The sequence below is a fragment of the Ursus maritimus genome, unplaced genomic scaffold (genome assembly GCF_017311325.1).
Source record: "Ursus maritimus isolate PB19 unplaced genomic scaffold, ASM1731132v1 scaffold_18, whole genome shotgun sequence".
Classification (NCBI taxonomy): Eukaryota; Metazoa; Chordata; class Mammalia; order Carnivora; family Ursidae; genus Ursus; species Ursus maritimus.
The window spans coordinates 11,977,579-11,990,307 of record NW_024424230.1 but is presented as its reverse complement, the minus strand read 5'-3'; the positions used below and the strand labels follow the sequence as shown (position 1 = coordinate 11,990,307).

Below are 12,729 nucleotides of genomic sequence, written 5' to 3'. Positions count from 1 at the left end.
TAAGCTGATGATTACATTAAAGAAATCAGATAAATCCTGCTCCACCCAGACCCACAGTACTGCTGAGAGTGTTTACAGCCATAGCCATGAACAGAGTTAATACTAACATGGTTATTTTCATTATTTACTGGGAAATTCAACATTATTTGTGTGGAATGTGGGATATTCAGTAGACGGTTTTATGGAGAGATTATAGTATTCAGTTTGCTAGTTGTAAGTAAGCAAAGGGACAGATTATTGTCATCCTTATGGAATTAAATTCTATTTGGGAAGATATAGTTTATACCTATGGATGGCTTGGAAAACATTTAAAGGAACATATAATGTATGGACATAAGACTGTAGAAAAAGTAGATATTGCGAGTATGAGAAAGATAGAAATTAAAGATGTGGTTTGAACTGCATAGAGGGAATAAAGAGTAGAAGTTTGTGTAACAGTCTCTTCCAAGCCATGCTTTGAAAGGGTTGATGTTATAATCAGAAGTCTAAAGGAAGATCATTTAAATTCCATTCTCTACATTCTCCACAGGTCTACCACTTCTTTTGATGTCAATGTAAGAAAACTGCCTTTACCTACTTCTTTGCAGGAAAAATAAAATCAAAGCCGATAAAGAAAAAGATCCCCTGAACTTTCTCTCAACATCCCTGCAAACTTAAATGAATGCATAATGCATAATGATTCCCAGCTTCCACTTCAAGGAAGGAACTGATGTTCAAGCTGCAGGGTGTGCTGTGACAGTCTGCCCCTGAAATCCCTTCAGGGTCGGTCTCAGCTGTAGAGAGACTCCCTGTCAAGTTCCCACCTTTACCAAGACACCAAACCCAGGGACTGATCATAGTAGAACTGTATAGACCTTGGACAAACTGAAGGGCCATTCTAGCTCCAGGGCTCCCTATGGGATGAGCCAAGGCTGTCATTAAAACTGCCATATAGCGTTCTTTCTTTTTCTTTCTAATAATGGTCCCTTCAACACTTTTCCAAAGCTAGATCCTATTAGTGCCTAATTAGCACCCTGCACACATCATTTAACATGGTCAGCCATGCCTTTTGAAATGGTCTGTCAATTTGTCTTTGAAGTCAATATATTCCTTTACAGTCTTTCTTTACAGTCTCTTTACAGTCTCATCTCCTTCACCTAACTTTTTCTTTTCTTCTTTCTTTCTTTTCTTTCTTTCCTCTCTTTCCTTCCTTCCTCCCTCCCTCCTTCTTTTCTTTCTTTCCTTCTTCCTCCCTCCCTCTTTCTTTCTTTTTCTTTCTTTCTTTCTTTCTTTCTTTCTTTCTTTCTTTCTTTCTTTCTTTCTTTCAAAAGAGAGAGGGAGGGCAATTTGGGAAGGGAGAGAGATTCGGAGAGCAGAGGTAAAGAGAGACTCTTAATAGGCTTCACGCCCAGCATGGAGCCCAATGTGGGGCTTGAACTCACCACTCTGGGATTATGACCTCAGCCAAAATCAAGAGTCGGATGCTTAACCACCCAGGTGCCCCTTCCTTCACCTAACTCTTAAATGTTGCTCTATCTTAGGATTCATCCTAGATCCTCATGTACACATGATCTCCCTAGACATGAATGAATAAATCTCATTCATTTTCATGGTTTCAATTACCATCCACATGTTTAAAAGTCACAAAACTACACCTTCAAGCCAACATTTTTCTCCTGTAATCAACATCAACAAATGGAACTCCTTATTGGCTTAAAATTGGAATGCCCACAGTGGTCTAAAACTCTCATTTATGCCCCCAACATTCAGGGATTCAGTGAATCACTAAGTCTTGTTGCATCTACTTCAAAAACACTTCTGTATTCTAACATCCTTCTTTCTTTTTCTTTTTTTGGTGGGGCCGGGGGCTTGTGAGGACCCTCATCTTTATTAACTCTAGTTCAGGCTATCACTCTTTACCCTTCTGTATTCTCTTCATTTTCGTTCATCTCTTCACCTTCCCATTGATTTAGAGCTGGGGCCAGAAAACTTTCTTTGTAAAGGACCAGACAGTAACTATTTTAGGTTTTGTGACTCAGACGGTCACTGTTGCAACTTCTCAATTCAGCCACATGAATTTAGACGCCACATGAGTGACATGAAAGCACGCACAGGCAAAATGAAAATGAATGGTCATGCATGTATCTCAATAAAACTTTATTTAAAGAAGTAAAACAGGGTAAAGGCCAGATTTCCTTTGTTTGCCAATGCCTGAGCTAAGTCACTATTTTTCCCAAAACTTTTTCCTAACTTCCACTCTTTCTTTAGATCTCAACTTAGATATTACCTGCCTCTGTTCCTTTGCATGTGTTTCCAACACTTTATTTTCCCTATTACATTTTATTTTAGTTATGTATGTAATTGCATGTTACCCCATTAGCTTACAAACTGCAGTAGAGTAGCAACCAAACCTATCTTGATAGTATTTGTATCCCTAGGATTTGTACAGTGTTTGGCCCAAGGTAGGCCTAATAAGTATATCTGGATGAATGAAAGCATACTCAAAAGTATGGATTTGGGAATAAGCTAGATGTATTTAGGGGAAACCAGAATTGCTTAAAGGCAAAACAGGCTATGGGTATGGGTAGCAATCTGATGTGAGATACGATTATACTTTCTTAGAAGATGCATAGAATCAGTAAATTATCTTGAAAACATTCTAAGGTTTGAAACAGCCTTAGGAATTATATATTGCAGCAGTGAGCTGGACTAAATTTTATTTTGCTTCCATATGATTCAAAGGTATAATGCACTTCCATCAATACGGCATGCCTAATGAATTTTCAGTGTAGGTTGGAGGGGTTCTGGTGAACGTAAAGGAAATTGGTCCCAGGACCTGACTGCCTGTCCAATTTGGACTCAATCTAATTGTCCTTTCTCATGCATATTTTCTCAAAGCCAAATGCCTCATTTCAATTACTTCCACAGGCTTTTTTATTTTTTCCCCCTGCCTCTGAATCTTTTCATCTGCTATTACTTCTGCCCTAAGCAACCATCCCTCTGTTTTTCATTTGGCTTCTTTCTTCTCAGCCTTCAAGTTTCAGAGGGGATTCTTTGGGTTAACTGCCTACATGCTGATCATCCTACCCTTGTAGTCTCTTTTCACTGTATCAGATTGCTTTTTAGAACCAATCACCAGCTATTGGAAATTGGCAGTGTTACTGGAAACGCATTGTGCCCCAGATTCTCTGTGAGGAGAAGATAATGATAGCACTTACCACACTGGTTTATGCGAGAATTGAATAAATTAAAGTCTTGAAATCTTTCTGGAAAATAATATAGGTTGGCTGTGTAAAATAAAGATGATTCATTTAAATATTAATTATAGGATTATTAATGGTGATTGTATTACTACTTACTAATTAACCATTATTAACTATTGTTTATTAATTATCTCCCTCACTAGACTGTATAATCAATTAGAAAAGGGCCATATGTGATTTTGTTCTAAATTATATACCCAGTGCCTATGGCTGTGACTGGCACTGCAGTTACTGTTGAATGAATGAGACAGTGCTGGCAGCCTTCTCTCCACTGCCCATGGTTAAAATCCTTGAGCTAACCGGTGTCCAAAGCTAGACCAAGAAGCAGAGGTCTACAGAGGAATATACCTTGCTCAGGTCACCTAATCAGCAGGTTTAAAGTAGGGAATTAAGCTGGAGAAATTTATCTTGTCCAGGCCTGCCTATGCCAGATTTTATTTCACCAACTGCTAAATATTTACAAGATTTTGAATGCCACACAGGACTTCCCATCTCTTCACCAGTTTCCACTGGTAAAGCAGTTGTGTATGGGAAGTTTTCAATTCAAATACTGTCTCACTCCAAAGTTTGTTCCTATGTCCAAGTTTATGAGTATAAGGAGGCATTAGATAAGCAAGTTATTTGCTTCTACTGGAGGTTGGTTGTCACTAGTTCCCTCTCGTGTACATGTCTGTGTGTCTAAGTATTTCAGAAATAGAAGCTTTTGTACTTAAAATTAAAAGTGAGGAAGAAACCAATGGCAGCCAGTCAGGCAAAGTGGGAGCTACATCGTTCACATAAAACGAATAAAAGCATTTCTAGTACTAGAGGATGAATATTCCAAACTACATAGCTTACACTTGAACAATAAATATACATTTAAAATATTTGACTGATGTTAAAACAGGTACTTAATTCCTGAGAAAACTGTTTTGAAACTATTGCATAGATACCAGAGGAAAAGCAGCTTATCTATTTTGGAAAATAAGACTGTTACATTTACTTTCAAGTATGCTGGTAAACAAACATTCAAGGTTACACCTTACAATGTATTTTTACGGTAACAATATTTCCCATTAAGCACAACACAATAAATCCTTTTAAGTCTTTTTTGGATGTATTTTTCTCTGAGCTGTATTTAGCCTTGAACAAGGCATCCTGATGAAAAAATTTCCTAGAAACCAATGTTGAAAAACAAGAACTTATGAAATCCCATTTTATCTACAAAGAGACAGCAATGAAAAGAAAAAAAAAACAACTTATTACAACAAATGAAAAATTGTAACTCCTTTGCTACTAAAAATTCCTTTTATTGTATTAACACACTGTCAGAACACATAAACCTATTTTGTATAGCAATCAATTCTAAAACAATTACAAAGCTTGCAACACAGCTCTGGAAAAGATCTTTGAGTTGTCCTGGCTGAAAAAATTCTCTGAAAATAATAGAACTATAATTTTGAAGGAAGGGGCCTAGGAATTGTTTTTCCTAGGGAAAAATATTAAAAAAAATAAACATTTAGGTTTTTTTAAATCAAACTAGGAAACACTGATACACATAAAAATAGAAATCATCATTAATATTTGGTATCCATGGGTCATTTTTGTGTGCATTTGGTATATAACCATTCGTTCTTTTTATTCTGTATTTCTTTTCATTTGAAAGGGATGCTACTAACTGTAATGGGGTACTATTTTGAGCAAGTATGACTGTTTTTCTTTTCTTCCCCACCACAGAGCTAGGTGAATGTTATCCCCATAGAGAAACTCTTTTGCCAATATGGTACCTAAAACAGTAGAGTAGCAATAACTGAAAGACAGATAGGTAAAACCCCTATGTTTCTCAGTTGTACACATAATTTGTAATGTGTAAAAAAGTTACCATGAATATCTCTAGAAGAGCACAGAAGTACATGACATTAAATTTGCATATCTAGATAAACCAAGGATTAGGAACAGAAGTGTGTTCTGCAGGACTAGAAGCCCTGTTCCGAGGCATCGGTAGAACTACGTGAAAAGCAAAAAAGCAGAAGCAATGAGCTACCTACTAGAATGGAGGACAGCACTCAGACCAATGACCCTCCCTAGAGTGACTCAGACACTTAAGCTCTTGTGGAAATTCAGATTAATCCTGGGGAGAAGAGGAGGTGAAGAAACTTGAAATGACAATAATAATCGTAAAGAGACTGAGACTGCATTCAGGGGGGCTCAGTTTCCACGAATTGGAAAGCTTAACTTTTTGGCAACAATTCACAGAGGTGATTTTAGTTGACTTATAGCTAAAGAAATCTCACCGCATATCCAAGATGCATATTTTAACCTGTTAACAAATACATTCATAAATGTAACAGTTTCTCAAATGCTAATACATTTTATTTTAATATTTATTTATTTATTAATTTATTATTATTTTATTTTATTTTTTTAGTAATCTCTACCCCCAGTGTGGTGCTAGAACTCAAAACCCCAAGATCAAGAGTCGCACGTTCTACCAACTGAGCCAGCCAGGCACCCCTCAAATGTCAATATATTTTAAACATTTTTCCATAGTAGTATCTCTACCAAATAATTTAAATTTAACACCCATATAATTTTTCATTGTATGAGTTTATTGTAATATATTTAACAAATTCTTTTTTTGGATATGCCTTGTTTCCCACATCTTTATATAGTTGCACATAAATTATTTTCATCTTTTCCTTTAAATTAAAAGTCTAACTCTTTAATTGCTAGATCACATGATAGCTACCTTTTGAATTTTTTTATGTGGAAAATCAAATATTTCTCTAGAAATATTATACCAATACACATGGCTGAACAGTATCCATAATGGATCTTTTCACTGTTACGTGGGGAGCAAGGAATAGGAAAAAATTTGGAAATTTGATAAACATTTAATATTAACTCAGGTTTTTAGAGACACTTTTTTACAAGTAGATTTAAATGTTTGTCTTTAGGTAACTGGCTGTTTATTTTTCATTTACTTATTTTTCAAATGATACTTATTTATCTGATTGTTTTTATATACAATATTAATGTTGATTCTGCCTATATTAAAATATTTCCAGTTGATCTCTTCATTTTTAATTAATTTTTTGGAATAAATTTAGTTTCTCATAACATTAAGTAACATAGTAAATAGTGTTCCTGTATACCCTCAGCCTAATTTCCCCCAATGTTAACATCTTACATAACCATGGTGCATTCGAAAAAACTAAGAATTTCAGTCTGGTATAATATATTAACTAAACTGTAGATTTCATTTAGACTTCACCAGTTTTCCCACTAATGTCCTTTTTCTGTTCCAGAATCTAATCCTGGATACCCCATTTCATTTTGTAATCCTGAGTTTTTAGTTTACTTCAGCCTGTGACAATTTCTCTGTCTAGTTTTTCATTACTGAAACTTTTGAAGACTACTAGTCAGGTATTTTGTAGAAAGGTCTTCAATTTGTGTTTGCCTCATGTTTTCTCATGATTACACTAAGATTATTATGGGTGTGGGGGAAGAATACCACAAAGGTGAGGTGTACTTCTACCATGGTTAGTGTTATATGTCAACTTGGCTGGGCTATATTACCCAGTTTTTTAATCAAACACTAATTTAGGTGGTGTTGTGAAGGCATTTTATAGATATGATTAATATCTACAATGAAGGGACAGTAAGAAGATTATTCTAAAAAATGTGGGTGGATGTCATCCAACCACTTAAAAGCTTTAAGAACAAAGACAACTTTCCTGGAAAAGAAGGAATTCTGCCTTAAGGGTGCAGAATCAAATCCTGTCTGAGTTTCCAGCCTGAGTTTCCATTGCCCTACAAGATTTAGATTGCCAGTCCCAACAATCACCTGAGCCAATTCCTTTAAATAAATCTATATCTCTATATCACCATATCTATCTACTGTCCATGTGTCTATTTACTTTCCAACCCACCTCTCTTATCTACTACTGTTACTATTTTCTGGAGAATACTGACTGATACATCTTCTCATTGCTTGATAACAGGAGATAAATAGAATGAACATGACTCATGATGGGAGAGGTTAACCTTGATCACTTGGTATGGTTGATACCTGCCAGGTTCCCTTTCTGTAAAGCTTCTATTTTTCCCTTATGATCCTCTACATTTTACAAAGAGTTGTTAATTCCAACGGATAGTCAAGTAGATTGGAATTAAGTTCTACTTCTTTGGAAGGGCAACTGTCTACATGTATTATTTGGAATTCTTCACTAAGGAAGACTTATTCCTTCTTCCCCATTTCTTTATTCATTTGACCTTTTATTTATCTCAATATCGATGAATATATACTTATTTTGTATTTTAGGTTGTAATACAATATTATCATTTATTTTATTGCTCAAAATTTTCCAGGTGTGGCCATTGGGAATTCTTTTAATTGGCTCCTGTATCCTTTTTACACACCCCCAGCTTCGTTTTGCTTTCTTTGAACGTCCTTTCTGGCACTTCAAGATCTCCCAAATCATCTTGCCCTATTTTCCAAGCCCCAAGAATCAGTCATTTTTCCCAAAGGACCTTGGTTAAACTTACTGGAGAACTGTATTTGGAAAACAAGAGCTGAGTTCTCAGTGTGCTCACTGATATGTCATTGTTTGTAGGCCCTGTCAATAGACGAGCTAAGAAATATATGTGTGTACACAAAGCTATGCATATGCACATATCTGAAGTGACTCCTCTGCTAATCCAGTATCACAGGACATTATAGACCTCCTCTTGTGCTTATTTTTAACTTTTTAATTTGACAATGAGGAAACTGGTTACCATTAACTATAATTTATTTACTTGCTTGCTTAACTGTAGAATACATGTAAAGTAGTTTCAGAATTGGTAACCCAGGGGCGCCTGGGTGGCTCAGTCATGAAGTGTCTGGTCATGATCGCAGGGTCATGGGATCGAGACCCGCATCAGGCTCCCCGCTCAGCGGGAGCCTGCTTCTCCCTCTTCCTCTGCCTGCTGTTGCCCCTGCTTGTACACACTCTCTCTCTGTGTCCAGTAAATTAATAAAATCTAAAAAAAAAAAAAAAAAGAATTGGTAACCTATACTCTTCTGGGAAATCAATTTAATAACTAGAGTACAATCTTTATATATGGTTCTTTTAGTCTGTAGTTTTAACAATATTCAGTAGAAACATTGTTTCCAAAGCTACTCAGGTCAGTTCCTTTTTACCTTCACTTTCATCAATGAAGTCATACTATAATTTAATTTGCTGTTTCTTCTATTAAAGGTGGGGACAATGCTATTTGCAACTCAGCACATCATTAAATTGATTCTAGAAGTCTGGAATTGTTGATAAAGGCTTCAAGGAATTCAATGGGAAATATTTTTAACAAATTGCACAAGATCAACTGGATATCATATACTTTTAAAAATTGACCATTAATTCATACCATACTCAAATATTAACTTAAAATGGATTGTAGATCTAAATATTTAGTCAGAAATCATAAATTTTTTAGAATAAAATCATTAAAAATTTGGGGTAGGCAATGTTTTCTCAGATAGAACACAAATAATGGAAACCATAACATATATCTTTAGAACTAGGTACATAATCACATACCTATGTCTATAAATTTGACTTCATGAAAATGAAATCTTTTCTTTCTGAAAGACACTATTATGAAAATAAAAAGGCAATAATTAGATTGGGAAGAGAGGACTTATAAGACATTTATCAAAGACACTGTATACAGAATGTATAGAAATCTCTTACAATTCAATATCAAGACCACAAACCATGATTTTAAAACACTGATAAACCTGGGCACCTGGGTGGCTTAGTAGGTTAAGCTGGCAGTTTCAGCTCAGGTCATGATCTCATAGGTCCTGAGATCCAGCCACTTGAGTCGGCTTAGGATTCTCTCCCTCTTCCCCTCCCCCACTTGTATGCGCTCACTCTTTATTTAAAATAAATAAATAAATAAATCTTTTAAAAAAACATTGATTAAGACCTCAGACACTTCAGAAAATATGCAAATGTTCAATAAATACATGAAAAAACACAGTATTATTACTTATGAGAGAAACTGCCAAATTAAAATCTCAATGACATAGCCCCACAGACCAAATACAGTTATTAAAATTAACATGAAAAATGCTTACCATAATTTTTGTTCTCGAGGATGTGGACCAACTTGAACTCTCATATACTATTGGTGGAAATGTTTAAGTGGTACCACCATGTTGGAAAATACTTGGTAGTTTTTTACAAAGTGAAGCATACACATACTGTGACTCTTCGGTACTTATTCAAGGAAAAAAATGTAGAAAGATGTTTACATCAACATTATACCACCTTCATTTCCAGTAGTCCAAAGCTGGAAACCAAGTGTTCATCCTCAGATGAATCGATAAACTTAAAAGTAGTAAAAGTACTTAAAAGTAAACACACACTTAAAAGTAAATACAAAAACGCAGGGGTGGGGGTGTGTACATGGCAAACCATTGGTAAATACAGATGCATCTCAAAACGTTTATTCTGATTGAGAGAAGCCAGGAAAAAAAAAAAAAGACTGTAGAACATGATTCCATTTGCAGATAATTCCTGGAAATGCAAACTAATCTGTAGTGACAGAAAGCATATCAGTGATTGCCTGGGGATGTATTAGTATAAGTGGTATAAAGAATACAAAGAAATTTCTGAAGGTGACAGAAATGTTTTCTTTCTTCAATGTGGTGATAGTTTCATATAGGACCCACATACATTCTGACAATTTTTTTTAATACTTCAAATATACTTTATTAAACCTGTTTTTAAGAATGTACCAAGTCGAGTAGGAGGAGGGTACCGAGAGGTGTGTGTGTGTGTGGGGGGGGGGTCTGATGACTCTAAGATCCCAGCATTCCCTTCGTGCTGTCACCAAGATGGCGACGCCCATGTCACCGCTTTTTCCAGGCAGGCCGGTGGGCTGGCACCTCAGGGCCATCAGAAGTCTTGCCCTTGAGGCTGCCTGACGCCACTCAGGCGCTCACGGTTGCTGGCGGCGCAGAAAACTCAAGAATTCAAGGAGTTCTTACCTGAGAAGGGAATGAAAAGACAGTTTCCGGAGCTCTTCCACGGTGGCAGGGCAGGCAACTCCTCAGACCATCTACAGCGGCTTCACCAACGGCCGTCTCACTTCAGGTGGGGCATCTGCCGGCGCTGCTCGGCCTGTTTCCCTTCCAGGGAGCCTGCCACAAAGTGATCGCACTGGCGGGAGGCGTCACGGTGCTCCTGGGACCTGAGCTGCAGCCTAAGGAGCCTGAGATGTGAGCCGCGTCAGCAAGGGCTGAAAACCCCGGTGGCGGCTAACGCCCAGCCGCCCTTCACAGATGGGCAGACCTGGGGCTGCCTCACGGTGCTGCACAACACGGCCCGGGTCGAGAAGCCGCTGCTGGTGGACTTCCGGCGGCAGTGCGCAGCCGCTTTCCCACGGCATGCTGCTGAGGGGGCTCTGCCTCCAGACTGGCTCAAGAGCCCCGGGGGCGTGGTGTGGCCTACTTCTTACTCTTGAGGCTCCAGGCCCTTCACCTCTACTGCCTGATCTGGATGTCAGGTCCAGCAGGGTGGATCCGATTAGCTGGGCGCGTCGTATCCGGATACGAGTTCATCCACAAGTTGACCGGAAAGACATGTTCCACGAATTACAACTGGAGCAAATCTGGTGAAGTATGCTGGCAGTGGTGTTTGGCTGCGTAGACCTAAGATATTTCCATTTGAATTCTGTCAGTTCTTTGTCGGGCCGCAGGATGATTTGGTGGAAAGGTACCGGAAGCTCTCCACCTCCCTTTCCCTTCCAGAGATTGACCACATAATGGAGTTACAGGTCGAGAGAGAGGAAAGCGGGGTTCCCAGAAACGACTTGCTGCAAAAGTTAATAGAACTTACTCACGGACAAGAAGGACTGGATTCTGCTAAAAGGTGTGCAGAAGCCTGTTGCCTTAGTAGCATAGATGCACTGGAGGTCATGTGTGATCAAGAGTTAAAATGGCTGTTTAAAGATTTATTTTCTGAATTAGTTCTTGACCCTGGAACAAGCATCCTGAATACAGGCCGCAAAGCAAATGCCATTCTAGGGTATTGGATGATAACACGGGCGGAGTCAGTATAAAGCACAGACAGGCAACAAATCCTGAGAGCGTTTTATTTGTTGGGCGACATATTCTTAAGAATGACTTGCGTTAATTAAAATGGGAAAAAGAAATTGCTACACCATAAAATGGTTTCAGCTGTGATGAAAAATCCTGATTGTTCAAACAAACCTATCCATCATTCATTCTCAAGTTATACGGAAGTTATGGCTCCGGAACTTAACACCATGGATTGCCCGCATCAGAGCAACAGGGAATGGAGCGTAATCTAGGCCTCCAGGGTGAGTAATTTCATTATTTATGTAGCTTGGTTAATAAGTAGGGTGTTTGTGTCATGAGGGGATATTTTATTTTCTGATCTGCAAACGTTAAGGACCACCATAGAAAACCATGATTTCTTGGGTTAATCTCTTTTAAAAATAGTACTTCATGAAGAAACTAAATGCTGTCTTTCGTATCTTACCTTTCTTGTTCTCATTTTTGGTGATGAGGAAGAACAATGAAGAAGAGCTGTGTGAGGAATTATGGATATTTTTATATCAGGTACTACACATAGCTCACTGATCTCACCAGTGTTGTACTGTTCTAAAACCAGCAGCGCCTCTAGTGTCCACATTACATTAGAGATATGAAATCTGGGGGCGGCTGGGTGACTCAATCCGGTAAGTGTCTGCCTTTGGCCCAGGTCATGATCCTGGGATCCTGAGATGGAACTTCACCTTGGGCTCCCTGCTCGGCAGGGAGTCTGCTTATCCCACTGCCCCCTCCCCCTCGTGTTCTCTCTCTGAAATAAATAAATAAAGTCTTAAGTAAAATAGAAATATGAAATCTGGTGTCGGAAACTTGTAAATCTCTAGTTTTTGCATTGTTTAGGAAGTGAAGGTAGTTCTCCTGAAAAAGAGGAAAAGTATTAGGTAAAGCCAAGTTGACATTAGAAATTACAGTAGACAATGTATCATTTCAAAGAAAACAAAAAAAGTCAATACTTGACTTTCCAGAAAGTTTCTAATTCAGTTTTCCAGTCCCTTGCCTATGTTCTCGTATAATTAAATTTAATACAGCCTTAAAAGAAAGTACCAAATGGACATTACTGAACTGCAAAATCCATCTGATGAAATTCAACAGTTGCTTGGATATAACAGGTTAAAGAATCCAAAAACTTGAAGGCAAATGTAAATAGGTTATTCAAGTTAAAGCATGTAAAGAAGACCAAAAAGACAATAGTTTCAGCTGTGGGAAAGTATTAAGGTAGGTAATGTGCATGTCATTGGACGAGTATTAGAACTAATATGTTGCCTGCCTAGAGTGCTTTATTTACTACCACATCTAATGTCTCGCTCAATATGCAACTCCAGGGTTTAACTACCCGCAATGATTTTCTGACCCCCACTCCTTCCATAGATATCAATGCCTAGTCAT

At 37.8% G+C, this 12,729-nt stretch overlaps 1 pseudogene; it reads left to right on the top strand.

Moving 5' to 3' along the window:
- LOC103676156 overlaps positions 1-11,454 on the top strand; it is a 40,543-nt pseudogene extending 29,089 nt beyond the window's left edge.
- Positions 11,455-12,729: the final 1,275 nt, after the last annotated feature.